This window comes from Prunus avium, chromosome 8, assembly GCF_965620075.1.
Source record: "Prunus avium chromosome 8, drPruAviu1.hap1.1, whole genome shotgun sequence".
In the NCBI taxonomy this organism is placed as follows: Eukaryota; Viridiplantae; Streptophyta; class Magnoliopsida; order Rosales; family Rosaceae; genus Prunus; species Prunus avium.
The window spans coordinates 29,927,077-29,943,217 of NC_142291.1; positions in this window are offsets into that span (position 1 = coordinate 29,927,077).

A 16,141-nucleotide genomic window follows, 5' to 3' on the forward strand; every position below is an offset into this window, starting at 1 on the left:
TGATGAATTCTTGACCTGCAAAGAGATTGAAGGATTTGATTTCAGATTTCGGTTTTTAAAAACTGAGGTTTGCAGAACCTGTAGTTTAGTATGTATTGGCTAATATGCCACGACGTCTTAAGAATATAGATCAAAACATTGATATCTCAATCTCAATAAAAGTTGCCTTGAAGGAAATATAAGAGAGAGAGAGAGAGAGAGAGAGAGAGAGAGAGAGTTGAGCCTTGAAGGCAACAAAGCAAAGGCTGACCCCAGTCAATAAAGCATACAAGTTAGTCCAACCTACAAAGAAAATGGATATGCATGCACACACCGCTAGACAAAGCAAGCCTAAAAGAAAAGCCTACAACAAACGAGTTTTGACTTCAGCGCAGGGCTAATGTTTTATTATTTAGGAGTATTTGCTAATTAGCAGGATGGGTCCATGCCAAGGGTTTATGCTTTTTTTTTTAAAAAAAAAAAAAATTGGAAAGAAAAGGGTTTATGCTTTGAAGGCTGGAACTGATGAAGATAATGATGATGATCCCAATAGAAATAACGTGAACCATTAAAAGTAGAAATAGGGGATATAGCAGAATGAAAAAGAAACGCCATTTGATCAATTAAAAATAATACTTGAGGGAACATGAGCTCACAAATCCATTAACTTTTGTTGCCTCCCTCCCGCGCAAGAAAAAATGCCATTTGACCGTATTTCAAACTCAGGTTTAAAAGCAAAATAGAAAGGTTCCTATTTCAAACATTACTTTAACAATTTCACAATTTATGTAAAAAGGCATATTAATTAATTAATATTCTTTGGTGAATCTCAATAAAAATTTCACAATTTATGCTTTGTTTAATTATTATGCTTTGTTTAATTATTATGTTCTTTGGTGAATCTCAATAGAATCATTAGTTGCATGGGAATATAAAAATAAAATATTAATAAAATAAAAAGGAGGTTTTTTGTGTTTTCACATAGCCCCTAATGTCCTAGAAATTACACAAAAACACCCCCTCAGATTTCAAAATGATTTCACATAACTTCAAAATCCAAAAAAAAAACCCTAAAATTAGATGTAACAATACTTATGGATATACTAAAATACCCACTTATGGATATACTAAAATACCCTTCATGGTGGTTTCCTCCATGGCCTCCATGGCCTCCATATCTCCTCCATCTCCTATACTCCTTGAATCCTCAATCTGATGAGTCCCAAACCATTTAATGATTTCAATACACTCCCAACTTCAGAGAAAAAGAAAAATAAGGTCTTTCCCAAGTTCAGAGAAAAAGAAAAAGAAGGGCTTTCCAAAGTTAAGATTAAGAATACACTCCTATCCTCAAAACCTGTGATCTCAATCTGTAGAGGTTAGGATCCCCATCCATGGTGTACTCGAATTTCTTCTCAGTAACTTGGTGACTAATGCCTAATAAACACTTAGCGCAAGTGGTTGTGGAAAATAATAAATCAACCCCACCCAAGGTGCAAGGAGACTGTACGAGCTGAGAATTTTCTTTTCAAAACTGCAAAAGATTTTAGAAGATGGAAAAGAGATTGAGGAGACAAAGTCTTTTTTTTTTTCTTGGTGGAAGAGTAAGATGAGTTTGATGAATAACTTTTGCAGGTTCTCAATTTGCCGTCCGTGAATAACTTATGTAGTTCTAAGTAGTTCTGATTTGAAAACCCTAGCTGGCTACCCCTCCTCCAGGTCAAATTTCACTCTTCTGTTTGGTAGCTAGTGCGTTGCGAATAGCTAATTAAGTTTCTGGATATCATTAGTGATAATTATCAAGAATACATACATACATGCATACATACAGACAGACAGACAGACAGACATACTTTGGCTAATTCAGTTTCTGAAGATGGAGAAGAGATGGAGGAGACAGAGAAAATAAAAAAAGATGAAAACCATCAATCTCGTTATAAGTTACAAGATTAACTGATTACAACACTTGATTGGAATTAATTATTAGTGACTGTAACAGGGAAAAGACCTGCCTTGTAGAGCGCAATTCGATATTGCGTTTGATGAGCAGGCTCTTCCTCCGCCCAGAAATAGAGCACATCTCCAGCTGCAATGCCTCTATCACGAACAAAAACTCCCCATTCTCGGGATTGCAAAACTGCTTTTTGATATCTTCCGTTCTTACGGATGGATATCTTGAACTCATAGGTCTTGAGTTTTTGGTTGTCAAAAACTCTGATAGGGGTATCGCGATCAGGATCCACCGGCGGCAGTATTTCAAGCATTGCGGTTGTGACCACAAGTCTTTCCAGATCGCTTGCGTTTAACACTTTCTCAAACCTACCATTCTCCATATCTACTATCTCTGTGTGTTTGTGTGTCTATCTGCTTCATAATCTGCCTATAAATAGGCCAGGAACTGCACTTCACACTTTGTTGCCACTCAAATCCAAGTGATGATTTGCAAATCTCCGTCCGAGTCACTGGTGTCTTTTATAATCCAAAGTGGGGTGGGGTCTTTGTTTGTAAAATTCATCTAAAGTTCACTTACTTTAACAGGCGTTTTGTTTTGTTTTTTTTTCATTTTAACTAGTTCTAATTATTTTGACAATGTTTTACCATTCTCGTTAAACATCTTGAAAATGATATTATGGCTAGTTTGTTAAGCAATTACTAGTCCGTAAGTAAGTTGTATTCTATAAATAGAGCTACACTGTTCATTTGCACAATTATCAGAGATTAACAGAGATAAGAAATTTCCAGAGGTTTCTCAGATTCGTTTTTCTCCCACTTGGTTCTTTGTTCATGAGGTTTCTCATATATATACCATTTACTAGTGAATTATGCGGCATTAATAATAATATAATCATGCTTCTATTTTACAACACATACCAGTGAATTGCGTGCGCTATTTTCAAAATTGTTGAATTTGCAAAATCTAGATACATTAATATACAACAAACTAAGGTAAATCCTTCTATGGGTAATTAACTTACCTATACGCATTTATAGGTATATTATAAAAATAATTTACCTATACACATTTATAATATTATACCTAAAATAATTTGTAGGTATTATTTATCCCCCTGCAATCAGCTTTAATAATAAAATGCTTTGCCATTATTTATCCCCCTGGAGAAGATCTTATTCCAATATTTGGAAGCAGGAAGTCTTGTGCACAGTGCACGGACCATTCCTAATCCAACATATGTCCTAATCCATTTAAGTTTTGATTTTTTTTTTTGGTCGATATATTTAAGTTCTGATTAGCAGACACTTATGATGATTTGAGGCGGCGCCACTAAGGGACTATAGTCATTTTTAAAGAACTTTGTTCAGTTTCTCCTAAAAAGCATAAATGTTTGTTGGTAACAACATGCTTCTTTAATTGGCTTTGCAAAACAAAAAAAAGAACAAAATCGGAGAGACGAATTAAATATTCAAAAGAAGAAGTTTCATTAACTGATGTGCATGTGCAAGCTTTCTGGTCAAATGCTTGTCATGAAAATGGAACTCCCATGAAGGCAAGTATCTGCATCCATATCCTTGTTTTCCCTTAAGTTTGACTTATAACTTTTTTGGTTCTGCAATTTATGGGACGCTATCTGTGACTGTGAAGGACCTTTTAGCGAATGTGTCTGTGTGCAGTACTCTACACTAATTATCCAACAACTACCATTTTTTGTGTTGAACTAAAACACAGATTTGCTTGTGGGATGCATTAATGACATTATTTTTAGTGTAAGGAAAGTGACACATGTAATGAAGAAAAGGGAGAAGGTCCAAAGGAGAAGGTTGGAGAGAAGGTTGCTAGCATTCCCGCTTCCCCATTTGTGGGAATTCTGTTCACTTTCTTCAACTTTCTCAGTAACCAAACATATATACAATAGTCCATCAATCCCAAAACTCAATAACTCTAATAACTAACAAATACATACGATGTCATATATGTTACTGTTTCTGCCCATTTATTAAATCTTCTTCTTCATAGCCTATTTATTCATAGTTGCTGCATCGATGAGGCTTTTATTTATTTATTTTTCTTTTTGAATATTTTGATTTGTGAGGGGAGATGAGAGATCAAATTGCTATCCCTTTTAACATTGGAAATGTAGCCGCAAAAATTGTATCTAAATCATCTGGGTCTTAGACCACCTCGATTTAGTGGCCTCGTGCGCTTATGAACATAAAATGATTCCTACGGCAGCAATCCCAAACAAGTTACTAAGAATTTCTAAATTTTAGGCAACTTGCTACTTCTTTGAGATAAAAGAGCCCAGGCCTATCTTGAGATCTATTTGGTTGAGTAATTGATTAAAAAAGTGCAGGACTAGACTGGACTAGGTTAGTTTAGAAATGACTAAATTTCACGTGAAATCGAAGAAGAACATGGATATTGGATGGATTAATTATTCATAAAAAGTTGATGTCATAAAGTTATCACCACTCATCTTTCACTTAATTATCCTTATAATTAATTAAGTATGCACCAATAATTAACTACCCAAACCCAACAAAAGGAGATTAACTATGACATGTTCATATTAATATGTTTCAAAAGGGGAGGCATAAGTCTTTCGAGTATTAGATAATTATACACAAAATAATTATAACTAAGTAATTCAAGCAAAATAATCAATCCTGAAACTCTTTTTATGTTTTCTTCCCCATAAGCAACTTCTTGCTAATCGTCATTATTTTCATATCATCTTTCTAATGATAATGCCTGTACATCTAGCTTGAATTGCTTGTCCTCGCTGCAAGTCGAGCTCGGAGGTTTTCGACTTGGTGGTGAAGTCTCATTTGAATTTCATTGATATGGTTCTGAACATTGTTAATTTAGCCGAAGTTGATGAAGTTGATGGATTTATTCCTGGTGTGCTGTCATAATGCAATTTTAGATGCAATACTTAGCATCAATTGTCTGCTACTGAAGCAGCACACAAACCAAACAAGGGCCTGAAGAAGCATTAGGCTCTATCCTTGTAGCGAAACTGCACATAATTTTTCTCTGCACTACCATCTTCACTTGCCGGTGTTTTTGGAAGCTGGCATCTCGTGTTGCCTTAATGTATCTTGAGAAGCCAAGGATGTGGATTTCAAGCTGCATCTGATGAGATTTGAAGGATGAAATTGTTAGAATTCACAGACTATTATCTGAGTAATTTGGATTGTTGGTTATGAAGCTCAATAGCTAAGAGAAAATGAACACACCAGAAAATGCTCAGAGAGCTTGGAGAAGATGAAAACGAAGAATGGGTCTGTTAACTCATTACCAATTCACGCACAAGTTGTGCAGTACAAATAATACCTTTAGGAGAGAATATTCCTCTCTTACATCAGCTCAATCTAGCCATCCAAACTTCTATCCTATGAGATAGAGACACATGGCAACAACAAACACTCACATTACAAACTAATGTCTTAGCCGTCCATTGGACTATAATCCAATGGCTCACAATTAAGTACACAGCTTAAACAAGCTTAATGGATCTAAACGAATATTTCAGCTAAATATACTTATATTTCAACACTCCCTTCTAAGTGTTTAGCTGAAATAACCCCAAGCTTTCTTCTCAAATACTCAAAACGATCTCTAGCCAATGCCTTGGTAAAAATATCAGCAGTTTGCTCTTCTGTTTTGCAGTACAATAGATCGATTTCTCCATTTTGCAAGGCATCTCGGATAAAATGAAATCTCCTGTTGATATGCCTTGTCTTATGATGATGCACAGGGTTCTTGGTTATGGCAATAGCAGAGGTATTATCACATAGGATTGTAGTAGCACTTACTTGTTCTTCACCAAAATCTGAGAGAACAAAACGCAACCAGATTGCTTGTGCAGTAGCTTCTGCTGCACTAACGTATTCTGCCTCAGCAGTAGACAGAGCTACACTACTTTGCTTGACTGAAGCCCAAGAAAACACACCTGATCCAAGATTAAATGCATATCCAGAGGTGCTTCTCATGTCATCCTCACTTCCTGACCAGTCACTGTCACAGTAGCCAATGAGTCTAGCTTCTTTTCCTTTCTCATATGTAATGCCATAGTCAAATGTGCCCTGAATGTACCTCAGTACCCTTTTTGCAGTTCCCATGTGTTTTCTAGTAGGTCCATGCATAAATCTGGCCAAGAGACTTGCTGCAAACATAATGTCAGGCCTTGTTGCAGTCAAGTACAACAGGCTGCCAACAATCTGCCTATAGACTCCTTCATCAGCTTGTTCACTTCCATCTTCCTTGGATAGCTTTTCATTTATTGCAAGGGGAGTAGCCACTGCTTTACAGTCCTTGAAACCAAACTTATCTAGCAATGTCTTAGCATATTTCTTCTGGTGCAAGAAAATATAAGACTCCGTTTGAATCACTCCTAACCCCAAGAAATGGTGAAGCAAACCGAGATCAGTCATTTCATATTGCCTCATCATTTCAGTTTTGAACTCCATTATCAAAGCTTTTGAACTTCCAGTGTAGATAATATCATCTACATATAATGAAACAATGATAATACCACTTTCTGCAGCTTTAACATATAGGGTTGCCTCACTAGGACTTCTCTGAAAACCTGCCCTGGTGAAGTAGGAATTGATTTCCTCATACCAAGCTCTTGGAGCTTGCTTAAGTCCATATAATGCCTTCTTGAGTCTATACACTTTGTCCTCTTTGTTCTTAATCATAAAACCAGGAGGCTGATCCACATAAACCTCTTCATGCAACACTCCATTCAAGAATGCCGACTTCACATCTAACTGAAACAATTTCCACCCCTTTTGTGCAGCCAAAGCCACCAAAGTTCGAATGGTATCCAACCTAGCAACAGGTGCAAACGTTTCATTGAAGTCAATCCCTGGTTTTTGAGAGTAGCCCTTAGCCACTAGTCGAGCCTTGTTTTTCTGAACTGTGCCATCCAAGTTCAGCTTGGTTTTGTAAATCCATTTGACACCAATTACTGGTTTATCAGTCGGTCTATCAACCAACTCCCAAGTCTTGTTCTTTTCTATCATTTCTATCTCGTTTTCCATTGCCTTTTGCCATGCTCCATCCTTCATAGCCTCTTCAAAAGTCTCAGGCTCGATAATACACAAGTTACATCTTGCATACACTTCAGCAATACTCTTGTATTTCAAAGGTGTGTGGTCAACATCCGGTGATCCTGAGTCAGAGTCAACCTGCCCTTCTTCTGAAATTTCTTCTTGACTCAGGCTAGAGTCACTAGATTCCTCTTCTCTCTCGGTGAGTGACTCATTAAGAGGTATAGAGATATCACTTTCTTTATGTGCATTCCAATCCCAAGCAGCAGCCTCATTGAATATCACATCCCTGGAAACAATCAGTTTTCCAGATGTAATATTGTATAACCTATAGCCCTTTTCACAGCTGCCATACCCCAGAAATATACATCTTGTACTAGCCACATCGAGCTTCTGCCTTTGTTGATTTGGAACATGTGCATAGCACAAAGATCCAAACACTCTTAAGTGTTTAACTCCTGGCTTTCTGCCACTATAAGCCTCAAATGGAGTTTTCTTGTCTAAGGCCTTGGTTGGACATCGGTTCTGAACATACACAGCAGTGTTTACTGCCTCAGCCCAAAATTCTAGAGGTATTTTCTTCTCAACCATCATGCATTTAGCCATCTCCATAATCGTTCTATTTTTCCGTTCTGCCACTCCGTTTTGCTGTGGTGAATATGCCACAGTCAGCTGCCTTTCCAATCCCATGTCTTCACAGAATTTGTTGAATTCATTGGAAGTATATTCTCCCCCTCTATCACTTCTTATTCTCTTCAACTTATATCCACTTTGCAGCTCAACAGTGGCTTTAAATTTCTTAAAGACATAAAGAACTTCAGATTTGTATCTCAAGAAATATATCCAACACATACGAGTGCAATCGTCTATGAAGGTAAGAAAATACCTATTTCCAGCCTTGGTAACAGTCTGCATAGGTCCACAGACATCTGTGTGTACCAACTCGAGTGGACTTTTGGCTCTGCTTGTTGTTTCCTTTGGAAAAGAATCTCTGCAATGTTTTCCAAAAGCACACCCCTCACATACTTCATGTACAAGCTCAATTTCTGGTAATCCAAGTACCATTCCTTGATTTTGCAACAGCTTCAAACTGGTGAAATTCAAATGCCCCATTCTCCTATGCCAAACTAAGGATGACTCTACAGTTGCTCTTAGTGCAACCTGCAGGGTTGAGTGAAGTTTTAAAGGAAAGCTTCTATTGCCTCTCATTTGCACACTTGCAACCAGATTTGATAGGGAACTATCATCATAAATCTCAGCCTTATTGGCACCAAAAATCAGAACATATCCATGCTCCATCATTTGGCCAACACTGAGCAAGTTTTCCTTGAGACCAGCAACTAACAGTACCTCTTTGACATACCTTCTTCCCATCTTAGTGTTAACAACCAGATTTCCTTTTCCAACAACATCAATCAATTGTCCTGTGCCCATTGCCACTTTTGCAGTTACATTCCAATCAACATCAACTAGCATATCTTCTCTGCCAGTCATATGATTGCTGCATCCGCTATCCAAATACCATACATCATCACATCCTTTTACATTAGTAGTACTTTGATTACTAACATAAAACATGGTTGGTGTGGATTCGGTCTGAGTAGCATAGTTGAGCTGTTGAGGTGATTTCTTGCTGTAGCAATCCTTTGCAATATGGCCAAATTTATCACAATTGTAACATTTTGGTTTTCCCTTAAACCGACATTCACCAAAATGTAGCTTGCCACAATGTTTGCAGGGGTTTCTAGCTCCATCAGTGGGTTTATTATCCCACTTTTTGCCTTTTGTTTTCCAATTCTTTTGATCTTTAGAACCACTCTGACTTCCACTATATTTTTCAGATTTGGGATTCACACTAAGGCTAGCAAAGGCTTTCTCAGTCTTATCTCCAGAATGCCTATCTAGTCTTAATTCAAAACTCTTCAAAGAAGCTACCACTTCTTGAACCTCAATTTTATCCAAATCCTTAGAATGCTCAATAACAGAACAGATTGCATCATAGGCTGATGGCAAACTGATTAGTAGTTTTTGAACAATTCGTGCTCTAGCCAAATCCTCTCCATAGCTCCTCATTTGGTTTATCAGATCAAATAATTTGGTAATATAAACAGAAAAGGACTCATCATCCCTCATTCTCATATATTCAAATTCTCTTCGTAAACCTTGCAATTTAACACTTCTAACCTGTTTATCACCATGGAATTCCTTCATCAAGATATCCCAAGCACCCTTAGAGGTTTCTTCATGAGAGATTCGAGGGAAGATCTCTTCAGACACAGCTCCTTGAATCAGACCCAGAGCTTTGGCGTCCTTCATGAGTAGCTCAGAGACCGTCATCTTCCCAGCACCACTAGATTCTTCCTTTTCTTTCTTCTTTGCTTCAGATTCGTCAGCTCCCTTCGAATCTGAGCATTCGATTCCCTTCTCAACCAATTCCCAAAGGCCATGAGATTTGAAAATGGTTTTCATTCTTATGCTCCAGAATTCATAGTTCTCTCCGCCAAAGATCGGCGCTCTCAACTCACCACCTCCAGACCCTGCCATGGTAGACACAGATCTTTCAAGAGAATGAGTTCTTCAAATCGCAGCTCTTCACAGATTCAATCGCCCAGCTAAACAACCAAACCTGGCTCTGAGGCCATGTTAGAATTCACAGACTATTATCTGAGTAATTTGGATTGTTGGTTATGAAGCTCAATAGCTAAGAGAAAATGAACACACCAGAAAATGCTCAGAGAGCTTGGAGAAGATGAAAACGAAGAATGGGTCTGTTAACTCATTACCAATTCACGCACAAGTTGTGCAGTACAAATAATACCTTTAGGAGAGAATATTCCTCTCTTACATCAGCTCAATCTAGCCATCCAAACTTCTATCCTATGAGATAGAGACACATGGCAACAACAAACACTCACATTACAAACTAATGTCTTAGCCGTCCATTGGACTATAATCCAATGGCTCACAATTAAGTACACAGCTTAAACAAGCTTAATGGATCTAAACGAATATTTCAGCTAAATATACTTATATTTCAACAGAAATGCTGTATATAACGTGCCAGTTCTGTGATCAATCGTGAGTGGGAGGTTGTATAACGGTTGTATATTCTCATATCTCAATTAGATCAAACAGACCGCGTAAGTCTTAACCTATAGACCAAACTAGGTCTGCGATAAAAGCTGGCTTGGTTACCTTTGCAGAGCTTCTGTATCCTCACCAGAATTCTGATTGTATTCTTCTCCCAATAATTTGTCTAAGCTGTCCTTTTAATTTCTATTGATGGAAACATGAAAACTTCCAGGAACCTCAAGTCTATGGAATTTGCCACCAATCAAGCGCCAAACAATTCTCCGCCCTCTGTAGCAAACTCCATCATCCAGATTTTCATAAAAGAGCACTAGTCTTAACAATGTCATCCAACTTGGAACTTAGAACTTGAACTCTCCTCCTGTTAAGGATAGAAGGCTATGTTTCACTAGCTCAACCAATTATTAGCATTTACTTAGGATTTAAGGAAAATCACTGTATGCAGAGTAGTTTAGTTGTTGTTTTAGTATAAGCATATTTTTGATCGGCATCTTAACTGCTACTTTGTATCTGCTGTCAGTCATGGAAGAATCAAATCTCAGAAGGGTACTGTTGCTGGCAGCGGCATTCCTTCCATTAGTGCTTCTCTACATAACTGGCCACATTGCCAGTGCAACTGTACAAGGCACAAGCACGAAACATATATGTTATCTGAGAGTTCTGCAAGACCTGAACCCGAAGAGGAACAGACCCCAATAACACAACCATGAAACTATTGAGCCTGGAACTTTCTTGCACAGTCAATTTAGCAGATTTAAGCGAGAATAACATTTTAAAAAGGAAACTTTTTCATAAGAAAATGCTAGCAACTAACCCATTATAGGGGATCAAAATTCAAAATGCACCAAAGAAGTACTCTCATCAATCAATATGATAATTTTCAATAGTAATATTGCAATGTTAAGAAGTACAAGATTGTAGGTAGACAGATTTCCTTCCAAATCGACATAAAACCACACTGGCTACTAATCCCCTCACCAGGCCCTGCTTACAGAGATGAGAATGCAATGCTATTGATAAAACACTAGTGAATTTCCACTTTTTCTACCAATCTTGTAATTTTCATTACCATGTCAGTTGGTCCCAGCAATTATATGACAGGCATTACTTATTAGCTTAATCCAAGTTCTACACCCTACACCTAAAAGGAAGAATAAAGATAACAATCAAAAGGACATCCTTACATAGAAATAAAGAAGGGTTAAGAAGCCATCCCTTTACTGAGGAAACATGTCCTATCTCGACGAAAGCCTCTGATGCAAATCATCAGCCAATGCTTGCCTCAAGCTTTCCCCAAAGTAGTAAAACGACTTCTCACTGTCAAGCACCCTCGGTGGCGCCCCACTGTCATCAGGGTCCTTCCAGAGCTCCGGTTCAGGCTCTCTCGCAATCTGGCACAAATTATGCAACACACAACAAGCAACAGTTGTCTGGGGCACATGGTTAAGACCCACATTGAGGTCCTGCAGAATCTTCCACCTCCCTTTCAGCAATCCAATTGCTTCAACCACAACAGACCTTCCCTTTATAAGCATTCCATCGAACAGGTTCTGTGCAGGAGTTCCCATCCCATTTGGGGAAAAGGGTGTCAACAAAAAAGACAGCAAGGGATAGCACCAGTCCCCAACAATGTAAGGCCTCACATGGTGACCCCTCACATTGATCACCTTATCCCAAACAATATCACCAGAAGTCAGCCTATTATACAAAGACTATCTCTAAAATGGGTTGCGTCGTCTGTGCCTCCTGGAGCTTTGACACACACATCCCAGAAGATTTTCTTGTGATCAGCCACAACTTCGAGCAAAACCGAAGGGTACCCATATTTGCATTTGTAGTTTCCAGGCAAGTTGTGCTTGTGGAGCTTGATTGGGCTACCGTCAAATGTTGGGAAGCGATGTGAGCTCCTCGAAAGCCTGGGTGAGGAGATGGGAGATCAAATTGCTACCCTTTTTAACATTGGAAATGAGCAGTTACCGCGGTGGTGGTCTCCCCCTTCTCCCCTGCTTGACACTCAGGTTTGAAACCCTAAGGGGTTTCTTTCCTCTCAATGTAACTAAAAAAAACATTTATCTAAATCATCTCGATTGGGCTGTTTTTGGTGGCTTTCTAACTTGAGATCTATTGGGTTGAGAACTTGATTGAAAAAGTATAGGCTAGGCCACGTATGGAGGACTAGACTAGGTTAGCTTAGCAATGACTAGATTTCGTGTGAAATTAAAGAAGAACATAGATATTGTCTTCGCACTTGGATGGATATTTAGCTATAAACCAAGCTAGCCTAGTCTAGCTAATCCAAGGGCTGATTTCTACTGTAGTGCTAAGTTTCATTTTTTTGATGTAAACTCTAACCCTCAAGCTTGCTCTTGTCCCGATAATTTTATTTTAGAGTTGCTTATTAGCATGACATGAGAATAAAAATAAAAATAAGCCTTAGTTGCTAAGTTTCATTTTTTCCATGTAACTCGCTCTTGTCCCTATAATTCTATTTTAGAGTTGCTTAGGAATAAAATAAAATAAAAGCCTTAGTTATATTGGATAACTAAGGCTTATTTTTATGTGTTTAGCCTTTAAGCACTTTGGTGGGATAAGATTAGTTGCTCTACAAGTTTTTTTTTAAAAGGCTTTTGAGCAGTGGCAGATCTAGGATTATATGGACAAGTGGTCACAGTGTAAAAGTTTCGAAATTTTTATACGAAGAAAATAATACTAAAAAAATAGAAAGATAGTACTTCCATTCATAATTCATAGCAAAATAAATCATATGAGTTACAATTGTCCACGACGAGTTTTTATCTTTTGAAAACATTGCATTATAGTTTCGTTATCAATACAAGCAAAAACATCCCTCTCAATATAAACAATATCTCATCTACTTCAATTGGTCTTGCACTTGAACTACCCAGATTAGATGGAGAAGGACTATCCGTAGATATGTATAATATGTGAATTTTGTCGGTATTATTAAATTTTATAAAACAATACATATATTAAAAGTGAAAAATACTTATATACATGTATAATATGTATATTGTATAGAAAAATACATGTATAAAAATATTTACGTATATATAATACGAATATTATACTGAAAAGCCTATACTTGAAAATGCTAACTAGGCTTTTCAGTATAATCCGGTCATCATTGCCATTGGTTTCCCCTGGACACTACAAAGATATATGGGCTAATAATTAATGCACGAAGTGTTTAGATGTTTGCGCAAATATTTGTTGGGGTTTTCTTGGTAAGTTGAATATCTTTGTCGCGAGCGCCGGCACGCGGATACCCCCATCCGAACCAAACGACAAGAGTGCCATGTTTAACTTTGACTTTCCCATGCAAAGTGAGAGCCAATACATCACATGAAGGTCGCCAAGTGCATGCATGCTTAAATGCTTTGGAAAGAAAAAGTTGGTAGCTACTTCCTAACACGTGGGCTAAAATTTCTTCTATAATTTGTTTATCATTGTTTATTACTTTTATGCGATTCTTTTACTAACCATATTCTTCCATAATTTATTTCTCATTGTTTCAATCGTTGATATTACAATTTACGATTAATGAACCAAAGTACATTTTTAAAATTAGGTTTTCGGAAGAATTGTTCCCCTTTTACTCATCACAACAAAAAAAATATATCCCTAAAATGTTAAAAATTATAAGCTTTTATATTTTCTCTCAAAATAACAGTAAGTTAAATTTAGAAATTCATAAGTAATTAAGTCTTTCGAGATAAGGTGCTTTTCGAGGTGACTAAAACTAATGCGTAGTAGGGTAGCTAGTACTATATTAGTAAAATATTGACATTAGTATTTCAACAACCCTCTATAGTCTATAGGTATGGCTACATAAAACAAGGTAACGAGATTATCTTTATTCTTTGAGGAATGCTATTCACAATCGCTCAAAAGCGATTCTCACAGCACTTGCTAGACACGTGTACCCGTTCCCATCCTTTCTTTTTTTTAATTGTTTTTTCTCTTTCTTCTCTCGGTTGCCTCCCTCTCTCTCTTATTCTATTACTTTTCTCTCTTTCTTCTCTCTGTTGCCTTCGTCTCTCTCTTTTTTCTATTTTTTTTTCCATTGCTCTCCCTCTATTCTCTCCTCCTCCTGCTTCTTCTCCTTCTTATTTTCTTTTCCCCGTCTCCGTCTTCTTCTCTGTATCTGTCTCCATCGATGGGTTGTAAAAACCCAAACCTTTTGTAACACAAAAACAAATACCTCAAGCTTTAAAAACCCAAACTTCTTCTTCTCTGTGTATGTCTTCCCCCAAATCACAGTTCTCTCCCTCAGATTTCTTAACTTTCTTCTCTCTTTTCTCTCTGTTTCTCTTCTCTCTCTTTTTTAATTTCTTCTTTTTCTTCTCATCTGGTATCCGAGAAAGAAACCCATTTGATGGGTCTCGGAAAAATTCTAATGGAGCTATTGGTGCTGGAGGTGTAATCCGTGACTCTACAGGGGACTGGGTCACAGGGTTTACAGTTAATTTGGGTAAAGGCCAAATCTTAGAGGCTGAGATATGGGGGCTGTTCTTTGGTCTCAAATTGGCAGCTGAAAAAGGCATCCCCAACCTTGTGGTTGAGATGGATTCTGCAACTGCAGTTCAGCTTTTGAGAGAGAGACTTAAGACTTGAGATTAAAAATGGAGGGGAGTGCTGAGGTTTCAGACCAGAAAAATAGAAACAAAAGGGCTGTGCAGGCCAGATAGCACGGAAGGGAAGAGGAAATGGAGAGAAGGAAGAGAAAAAAATAATAGAATAAGAGAGAGAGGGAGGCAACCGAGAGAAGAAAGAGAAAAAACAATTAAAAAAAAGAAAGGATGGGAACGGATACACGTGTCTAGCAAGTGCTGTGAGAATCGCTTTTGAGCGATTGTGAATAGCATTCCTCTTATTCTTTTACTAGAGGGGCAGACGTGCATGATATATATATATATATATCAAGGAACATTCTGGCTTTGAAGTTATCTCCTATTCTTAGCTAGGCAGCCCAAATCTCTAGGCATATGCACATTACATCTTAGGGATCATTGTATTTTGCTTTAGCAAATCCAGTTGTTTCACCGAAAAAATAAAATCCAGTTGTTTCCAGGTTGATTTCAATTCAATATTAAAGGTAAGAGTAAAAAAAACATTCTTGGAAATAGTTATAGTTTTTTTTTATTTATAGTAAATTGAACTTAGACCCATAAAATTCATTTTTAATCACATACAACCCTTTCCTTTATTTTTCTATTTAAAATACCCAATTTTTTCAAATAAACCCCAATGATTGGGATCCAAGTAAGCAAGTTACCTAATCTAGCTTAAAATTTGATTTATTCTATTATTCAGATTCCAAAACAACCCTTATTTACAAGTTAACGTGTTATGTGGGGGTGTAACTAATGACACACGTTGAATTTGGAAAGATTTTCAAATGGTTGTAATGGATGCAGGAATTAATTTAGAAACTTATTTGAAATTAAATATTAAATTCAATATTAACATATTAGTAATCTACATGTGATTAATGTTTTGGTTTATTTAATAATTTTTTGTTGTTGTTTTGCTTTTAAGAATTATACTACTAGTAATCAATTTTATTATAGTTTTATGAATAATAATGTACATTCTAATTATGTTGAAAAGCATTTTGATAATCTATTTATTGTTTATTTTATAAGAAACATATTTTTTTAAATGAAGCTATTTTTTCTCTAAATAATGTACCTATTTTTTTTTCTCTAAATAATGTACCCTTTTTTTCTCTGAATAAAGTACCTATTTTTTGTTTTATGATTTTTTTTTTTAATGAACCTATTTTCTCTCTTCAAATAATGGACCTATTTTTTTTTCTCTAATAATGTACCTAGTAAAACAATGTACGTAATTTTCTAAATGAACTTATTTTTCCTCTCCAAATAATGTACCTATACACTTTTATAAGTATATTGTAAAATAATTTACCTACGGGTAAATAATGTACCTATATTTTCTATAAATTATTGTGTACTTATTTTTAATTTATGAAAAATATACGAAAATTTCAATTACAAAGTAACTGACTTAGTTTTTT